Consider the following 9,691-nt stretch of genomic DNA (forward strand, 5'->3'; position numbering starts at 1 on the left):
CTTTTCCCCTAGTCTAAGCCCCTCTAGGACTGATGTCCCTTGTCATCACTGGTGGGGCGAGTCTTCCACTCTCCTCTCCCTTACCTTTTAGTGGTCAAGTCCGGTTAATTCTCCTGAGGTGTCTCTCAAATCTGCCCTCTCCATTCCATTCTTGCTGCCACTGCCCGAGATCAGGCCTTTTTTTAACCTTTACTCCCCCATCTCCCCAAATAGGACATATCCTTATTGCTTTTTCTGATTATAAAACAAGTCATGCTCATAAAAAAATAAATAAATAAGGCAATAAGGAACAAAAGTCTCCCCATGATCTCCTGACATGGACATAAAAAACCTATCTATTACACTCATATTCATAGCACCATTACTGACAATAGCCAGAAGGTGGAAGCAACCCAAGTGCCCATGTGTGGAATGGATAAACATAATATTTATACATACTATGTACACACAACGTGTATGTATACATACAATAAAATATTATTCAGGGGCACCTGGGTGGCTCAGTAGATTAAGTGTCTTACTCTTGATTTCGGCTCAGGTCATGATCTCACCCGTGGGCTCAAGCCCCAGCCCCACATTGGGCTCTGCACTGACAATGTGAGGCCTGCTCTCTCCCTCTCTCTCAGCACCTCCCTACCCCGCCATCCATGCGCGTGCTCTCTCTCTCTCATAAAATAATAAACTTTTAAAAATATATATTATTCAGCCTTAAAAAGGAAGGAAATCTGACACAGGCTACAACATGGATGAGCTTTGAGGACATTATGCTAACCGAAATAAGTCAGTCACAAAAAGACAAATATTGTACAATTCCATTTATATCAAGTATCTAGAGCAGTCAAATTCATAGATACAGGAAGGAGAAGGGTGGTTGTTGGGGGGGGGCGCTGAGGGAAGGGGGAAAGTGGGAAAAGGGGAAATTGTTCAATAGATAAAGAGTCTCAGTTTTATAAGATGAAAGAATTCTGGAGATTTGTTGCATAACAATGTGCATATCCTTAGCACTCTGAGCTATATGCTTAAAATATTTAAGATGGTAAATTTTATGTTATGGGTATTTTGCCATAATTAAAATAAAAAAAAATTTTTTAAAGAACTACTCTTTCTAGACATTTTTCCTATAGATTTGTATGTATACACTTAAAAAAGCAAAAATAGGAACACACTGTACTGTAATGCACTTTTCACACCTAACCATATGATGCAAACATCTTTCTTATATATATAGCTCCCACCTCATTCTTTTTTTTTTTTTTTTTTTAATATTTGTTCATTTTTGAAAGAGCATGCACAAGGGAGGGAGAGAGAGAGAAGGGGACAGAGGGTCTGAAGTGGGCTCCATGCTGACAGCAGCAAGCCCTAAGCTGGGCTGGAACTCACAAACCTCAAGACCACGACCTAAGCCAAAGTTGGATGCTCAGTGAACTGAGCTACCCAGGCACCCCTCACCTCATTCTTTTCTAATGGCTAATAGTACATATCACAGGACTGCATCATAATTTAACCAGTCTGTTTTCAACATTATAAAAACATCACAGTCAACATCTTGCATATTTTCTCAATATGTCTTACAATAGGCATCTGCTTTGTTTTTTACATGCCTGGTTTCTGGTATCAGTATCAATATTTTCCAAAGGAAAAATACCTCCTTCTTATCCAAACATCCATCCTGTACCTAGCCTCCTCCCCTCTAGCCACTCTTGTTCTATGAGGCTAGTTTGTTCCTAGGTATATTATTTTTCACGTTGTTACTTTCATCTCTCCTACAATTTCATTTTCTGACTATTACTGCTTGCATAAAGCTATTGCTTTTTGTCTGTTATACCTGCTTGTTCACTTAACCTTATTATACCTAATTATTTTTACTTAATTCTCTTGAATCTTCTCAGCAGGTCATCGTATCATACGTAGGTAGACAGTCATACTGTCTGCATAGTGACTAAGAGCAAAAGCTCTAGGTGGCTCAGTCCCGTTGAGCATCTGACTCTTGATTTTGGCTCCGATCATGATCCTAGGGTGGTAGGATCCAGCCATGTGTAGGATTCTGTGCTGAGCGTGGAGCCTGCTTGAGATTCTTTCTCCCTCTCCCCTGCTCCCTTGGCTCTCTTTCAAAAAAAAAAAAAAACAAAACAAAAAAAAGAGTAAAAGCTCTGGCCTCAGGCAGACCTGGATTCAAATCCTGTATGACCTTGGGGAAGCATTTTACCTCAATTTCCTCATCCACAGACTGGGAATCATAATAAAGGCTATCTCACAGGATTGTTCTCAAGATTACATCATTAATTGAGGCTAGTGCATGAAAAGTGCTCAACACTTACTAGTTCAATAAATGTCTAATACAGGACAATAATGAAAATATAACTCACTCCACACTATGCCTTTTATTTTTTGTTGTTGTTGAATTACACTGACATACTCCTTGTCAGCAACTGCCTTGCTTTTCACTTCTTCAAAAAAGTAGAAGCTGTCAGACTCCTCGTAAAGATCTGTGCTGTGGATGTTATCCACTCTTACCTTTTTGGGAAAGTAGTGCCATCCGTTTCCCCTTTCATCTCCTGTATTTTCTCAGCCTCTCTCCTCAGTACTTGGCTCTTTGCCATCAGCATTTAAATCTGCTCACGTCTCTCTCATGCTTAAAACTTCACCTTATTCCCCAATCGCTCTCCAGCCTTCTCTCTCTCCCCTCTCTCCCTTCACAGCCAAACTCTGTGAGCTGCCTACACTTTGTCTTTATTTTCTCACATCCCACTCTCTCCTCATCCCACTGATACATTACATTGAACCTTTGGAAGCTGCCGATATTCTAGATTCCACCCCCATCATTTCACCAAATCTGCTCAATTAGGTCCCCAGTGACCTCTATATTTATTCATCCGAAGGACACATTTTAATGTTTAACTTATCTTACTTGAAACCTAAGCAGGATTCTGCAAAATTAACCTCTTCCTTTGGCTTTCATGACTGCATTCTCCTGTTTTCCTTCGACTTCTCTGGCCATTCCTTCCTAGTATAGTCTAAATGAACCCTTCTTCCAAGAGTGTACAACACAGTGGCCTCAAATGATCTAGGCCTTTCTTTCTTTTTTTCAAATCTCTCTTGATGGTTCTCTTCCAATGTTAAGTTTCCAGCTGTACTGGATTCATGTACTATACCCCATAAGTGTACCTTGGAACATGTTTGGAATGCATGCTGTGAGGGCAGGAATCTGAGTCCTTACTGCCCCCACAATGCCTGGTGCATAACAGACGCTTGATAAATATTCTTTGAATTGCCATAAATGAATGGCTGCAATGTGAAAAACAGATAAGAGGAATGAAGACCGAGAAGGAGCACAACTCCCCCCCCATCTTTCTGAAACCATACCTCTGATCAAACACATGCAACATACAACACACACTTACTGCATGCTTAAAATCCTTTGATGGCTCCCCAATGCCCCCAAGCTAAAATCCAAATTCTTCAGAAGTTACAAAGGAGATACAAGGAAAGTCTGAAGCAGCACCTGCTTTTCTCTCAAACATCATCTAGCCAGACCACTTCCACTTCTTGGAATCTGTCTCTAGCCAGCCTATGAAATCCTTGCAGATGCCCAAAAAGGCTGCACTCTAGCTCTGGGGCTTTGCACATGCAGCTCTCTCTGCCTAGAACATTGTGCACTTCACAATGCTCATCTGGCCAATACAAAGGCAGCCTTCATGTCTCATTTTGGAAGTCATCTTCTTTGACCACCTTCCCTAGCCTCATTTCCTGAAATCTTAAGTTAACTGCCTTCTCTAGGCATTCACGGTCCCCTGTATGTCCAAAACCATAGCTTGAATCACAATGCATTCCTGTTTATACGGTAAAACCGTGGAGTTCCCTGAGGACAAGACGTCTCATTCACTCCACCCGTGGCGTGGCGATCAGCCCAGGCCCCGGCACACAATACATGCTCAGTGATGGACTTCCTTGTAGTAGTAGCACTGATAAAAGCTCCAAGATATTGAGAACTTACCTGCAAGGGTTTTAAATATAAATTTAGTTTGCCTTATAAGACAGCTATTATTATGCCCATTTTGCAGATGGGAAAACTGATGTACAATGAAGTCAATCCTCTCTGGCCCCAGGAGAGTCGCACCGACACACATTTTCCGCAGTTTTGAGTTATTCCCCAACACCCAAATAAGAGGGGCTTTCTTTTTCTAAGAAACTTGCAGGTCAGGAGGAGCAATGGGCCCAAAATACAGTAAACAGCCAAAAGCGCACTCCAAGCCAGCGCCAAGTGGGGTTGCAGGGCAGGAGGGGGCGCCGCCCCGGCGCGGCGCAGGGGATTAAGGTCTGGCCCCAGCCTCCTTCCCGAGGGTCCCCCGCGCTCCAGCCCCAGGTCTGCTGCGACGAGTCGACGCCGAAGCGGCGTGTTTGGGTCGCGACTGCCCGCCCGGCCCTGCTCACCTGCAGTCCCGCCGCCTCGCTGAGCCGGGGCCGCCGCCGGCCCGCTGCGCCTCCGCCGGGCTGCTTGGCGCCCGCAGCGCGCAGCGGAGCGCGTTGCCTTGGCGACCGGAGCTGCCGAACTCCCGCGGCGGGCGCTACGGCGGCTCGGAAGGGACCGGGACGGTTCGCGTCCCCTTCCGCGGCCCCAGAGCCGCCAGAGGAGGGAAAGGGAGTGGGAGTTGGGGTCCTGAGCCGTGAGGGACCGGGGTGGGGTTTGGCAGCCTGAAACTAGGCCCCAGGAGAAAGGGAAAGGAAAGAAATGCTGAGGGAAAGGGAAACAGTAAGGCGGGGGAGGGGTGGGGACTTGTACCTCGGATCCCGCCTTTGCCTCGGTTTATCTCTCTGTAACCAGATACGGGGACAGTTGGAGGAGAGAACGGGGCCATAGGCGGAAGCTTGCTAGACTGGGAATATTTAAAGACGAGAAAACTGATGTGGGAGGAGTGGCAGATGCGTTTCCCTTTAATCTCAGAAGGGGTGGTGTGGCAAAGAATGAATAAACTTGTTTCTTTGGGCTCAAGGTGAGAATTAGATCATCAGATTGCATTTTAATATGGCAAATTTAGCTTCTGATCAGCAATTATATTTCTTGAAATAACCCTGCAAATATACTGAAACATGGGCACAACGGATATTCATTGCTCCACTGTTTGTAAAAGCAAACTGGTTGAGACCAGTCTAAATGTCCATCAGATGCACCCATAAAATGAATTTCTACAGCAAGAATTAAGAGAGACCGAAATAAGGACGTAAATAAAGTCTAGATAAAGACCTGTCTTCAAGCTCTGCTTACACCAATGGTCTCCAACCTAGTCCTGTCTTTGTATCTTCTATTACTTCCAACTTACCAACCTTGCCCCAGTCTATTCTCCACACTGAAGCCAAAATGTCCTTTTTAAAATGTAAACATGATCATGTCCTTCCCCTGTTCAAAACCTTTCAACAACCTTCCCATCATATTTGGAATAAAATCCGGAATTGTTCACCATGTTCAGCTTCATCTCTCACCATTTCCCCTCTTGTTCATGCTCCAGCCACATTGGCCTTGTTTTTAAGTAAATCATGTTTTTAAACACACACACACACACACACACACACACACACACGCAGAGGCCCAAAAGGGTGTCGCTTAGACAGAATTCCCAAACGTGTGCCCAATATGTAGTCTAATTGCAGTTTCAACCTCCCCCAGGCATGTAGTCTTAGCCAGTCAGCCAGGAATTTTTTAATCCTCACCAAAGAGTCTGCCACCTGGTCCCTCTCCACACCCCAAAGAAGGATGAGGTAATCTGCATAAGACAACTTGCTTTTCCCCTAGAAAGTGGCCTTGTCTACAACAATCCTTTTCTTCTAATAACTTTTTTGCCCCCACTCTCCTTCTGTAAAAGCTTCCATTTTGTAGAACTTCAAGGAGTGCCTCTCTACTTGCTAGAGGAGTAACACTCAATTGATGAATCACTTAAAAAAACCAACTACATCTTCAAATTTACTGGGTTGAATTTTGTTACTTAACACATGCTTCTGTTTCACGGCCTTTCCTCTTGCTGTTCCATGTCGGGACCACTCTTCCTCTGCGGTTTGCTTCCTCATTTCTTTAGTATCTCTGTTCAAATGTCAGGTCTTCAAAAACACCTGCCCTGACTATTTAAAATAGCAGACCCCCACCAACTCTTGTGTTCTCCTTGCCTGTTTTATTATTTTTCTTCCCAGCTCTTGTCAGTATCTGACATTTTCTATTTGTTTATTTAAAAATACATACATATTTTTACATTTATTTATTTTTGAGAGAGAGTGAGACAGAGCACAGGCAGGGGAGGGGCAGAGAGAGAGGGAGACACTGAATCCAAAGCAGGTTCCAGGCTCTGAGCCATCAGCACAGAGCCCCTTGCGGGGCTCGAACCGACGAACCCTGAGGTCATGACCTGAGCTGATGTCAGACACTTAACCAACTGAGCCATCCAGTGAATATTTGTTTATTACTTGTCTCTTTTTACTACAGCATAAGCTCTTTAAAAGGCAGGCATTTTGTTTTGTTCCCTGCTGTTTTCTCATCACTGGGAACTGCCTGGCACATAGTAAGAGCATGGTAAATATTTACTGAATAAATGAATAAGTTAAGTGAAAAAAGCAATATGCACCACTATGTGGTTGGAATGCTACCATGTGTAAAAAGGGAATGATAGATAATACATATAATGATGGCATATGCATCTATAAACTCTGGAAAGAGATCTGGGAGATGAGGGGGTAAGGTAATACATTTTCACTGTACTTTTATGCAGTATTTTTAAAAACCAAGTACCCATAGTATCTTTTTGAACAATATATAAGAATGTGTGGGACTAGAATATGCCACCCCAGAACATGCCACTTTGAAATAAGAATTATTTCAAGCCGAAAACAACTGAGAAGTAGACACAGAAAAGCTCTCTGCCCTCATCCTTATGAACTTCCCTTTGTGAAGATGTTACCCCCACCCTCTCCATCAGGAAGAGCAGAAGTTAAACAGGAGATAACTCTGGACTTTTATCAAGAGAGGGATCTACATAATAAACCTTACTAAAACAATCCTTCCACTAATTTCTCCCGCTTTACCTCCCTAATAGCCTAAACTGCTTTTCATTGTCTTAGAACTTCTCTACAAATTTAAAATGTATCATCCTTTGTCAGAATGGTATACAAACCTCCAGGCCTCCCCTGCCCAATCAGTGAATCCAGAGGGTAGAGGAAAAACTTCCTCCCTTACAAGGGAAGAAACAACCTAGTTTTGACAATCAACATGTAAAGACAGGAGGGGCTGCCTTAGGGCAGCAGTGAGCTCCCCAACCTAGAGGAAATGCGAGGGGTTCCTGCATGACGTGGGAAATTGGAGCAGATGATCGGCTTTCCCCATGTTTGCCACCTAGATGAGGTACACTTAATCACTAGGGTCAGAAACACTGAGAGACTGGCAAGATCCCACAGTTGGGCAGATGAGAAAATGAAAAGTCTTCAGCTGCCAGGTAGACCCGGTGTTCCTCGCTGAATGTACACAGCAGCGCTCACAGAATGTAAACAAATAGCAGACAAGGCTGCTGTGGAATCACAAATATGACAATATTCTCCTCTAATACCACGAGTGGGTCCTGCTTCCTTCTCAATCATAACTCTGGCTCTGCTCTAATCCTCCCACCTCCTGGGTAAACCAATGAGATACGTAACCATCCAATGGCCCCTGCTTCTCAACTTTATCCAATTCAAAACTGTTCCCTACTTGCTTAAACCCTCCTTACAGATACGCGGCACAAACCCAAATCCTACAATAAGCTCTTCCCAATTCCCTCTTAGAGAGATACCTCATGTTTTCTCTGATGTGAATTCTCCTTTGCTGTACACGCTAAATAAATCTGGTATTTTTTTGAGTATAGGTGTGTCCCTGAGGGGATCTGATCACGGACTTCATTACAGTCTTCGCTTTCTTTAGGCCAGTCCAGCAGTACCCGAACAGGAAGAAGTAAGGATTTAAGGGTTACCTGAGAGGTTCAGTGACCATGAGGCAACTCCACTTGGGCAGGTATTGAGTGGTAAGGGTGGGGGTCAGGTGAAGAGCTCAGGTAGGAATTAGGAAAGCTTAAGTAATTCTCCTTCCTCTGCCATCAACCTTTTCTGTGGCCTTGGGTAAACCATTTCACTTTGAGCCTTTTTCCATTTCTGTAAAAAAAAACAGATTCAGATATTTCTAAGGCTTCTTCCAATCTAAATATTTTAGGATGCCAAAGTCTACAGGTTCTTATATTCCCAGGTAAATGTTCCCCTACTTAGTCATTTGTATGACACTCTCCTCTCATCGTTGTTGCCATATCTGCATACCACCTGCACTGTTACATATATAAGTGAAACAGTTCCCAATTTTTTTTTTCTTAAAATAGACTCCCAGTTTTAATTTAAATTTACCCAGCAAAATTTACATCGCTTCTTAAATGGACAACCCGCGTTGCTGAAGCGGCCTCGGCCTGTGTGGCCAACCTAGTAATCTAAACTTCAGCGAACACCCTCAGTCCCACTGATTGGCTGACTCACCTTTTTTGGTATAGAGATCATGCACTCTTTCTAGAAAGGACAGCACTTCTGCAAGTCACGAAACAGAAACCAGACCCCCTCGCAGCAATCCCCAGGCACTAAGGAACCAGACCCCCTTGCACAGTCTCCCAGAGCAGCGATAACGTCTCAAGCTGGCACGAGCAAGTCTGCACATAATCGAGAAATGTTGGGACCACTGCATTCCCTGTACCGATGACCTGCCCTGAATCCCTTGAAAAATCCCTGGGCCAGGCAGAAACCTCGGCGGAGTCGGCATTTGGAGAAGAGTCTGCCTTCTCCCCAGGTGGCCAGCCTCCCTCCCGAATAAAATTCATATTCCTTTCCAAGCAAAACTCACCTCTTGAGTATTGGCCTTTGGAGCCACGGGCAGCCGAACCTGGGGTTCGGGAACACTGCTTGCTACAAATGAACGGATTTCTGCAAGCACACACACTGATCCTAAAACAAAACAACGTTCCTTACCTGGAGATGGGCTTACCTTTTGGAGAGACCTGGAAAACGAAGCCTTCGCTCTGTCAAAAATGGAGGCAAGCGAATGTTAGAAACCTGTTAGGTACTAGTGGCGAACGAACTTTCTCTTTGGTTTGAAACCGGACTTGCTCACTCTGCCTTTTTCGACGTTACCTAATGTGTTCATGCACCCAAGACCCTCCCATTTACCCCAAGTGGTTATAGGTTCCGCATTTTAAGAAACAACGCTCATCTTTCCCCGATTAGCTTGGACTCATCTTTCGGTTCTCAGATTAAATACAAATTCCTCAGAACACCCTTCCAGTGTGTGTAATTTTAACACATTAAAACACACCCCCAACCACATTATTCTCCCCTCACATAGTAAGCGTTAATAAATAAGCTTTTATTGAAAGGACATTCCCTCATACTACTTCTTCAGAGTACTCATCACCGTGTGTCACGGTGCATTTATGTTCGGTGTCAGGCTCTTAATTAAGTAGGCCATAAATTCCTGTGTGTTTTTGTACCTCAGATCTCGACACATAACGGGCTCCCAGTGAATACAAGTGAGGTGAAGGAATAAAGCCTTCACACCTCCCGCAGCTCTGGGCCGCTTTCGCCCCATCTCCCACCTCAGCGCCAGGCGGCGTTAACCCCGCCTTCTCCCTCAGCTCCAGGCCGGTTTAGC

General features: G+C 44.3%; 1 protein-coding gene across 3 annotated transcripts in view; it reads right to left on the reverse strand.

Moving 5' to 3' along the window:
* PKIG (cAMP-dependent protein kinase inhibitor gamma) overlaps positions 1-9,590 on the reverse strand; it is a 98,966-nt gene extending 89,376 nt beyond the window's left edge. The window contains exons 1-3 of one of the 3 annotated variants that reach the window (XM_019458393.2): positions 9,531-9,590; positions 9,029-9,062; positions 7,983-8,160 (exon numbers count right to left, since the gene is read on the reverse strand). The gene's annotated coding sequence lies outside the window, so the exon portion shown is untranslated. Of the gene's footprint in view, positions 1-84; positions 157-4,431; positions 4,564-7,982; positions 8,161-9,028; positions 9,063-9,530 lie in introns of those variants that run through there. The other 2 variants (XM_019458390.2, XM_019458392.2) reach the window with 2 other exon arrangements.
* Between the last annotated feature and the right edge of the window lie 101 nt (positions 9,591-9,691).

Source organism: Panthera pardus, unplaced genomic scaffold (genome assembly GCF_024362965.1).
Source record: "Panthera pardus isolate Hobbes unplaced genomic scaffold, ASM2436296v1 HiC_scaffold_25, whole genome shotgun sequence".
NCBI lineage: Eukaryota > Metazoa > Chordata > Mammalia > Carnivora > Felidae > Panthera > Panthera pardus.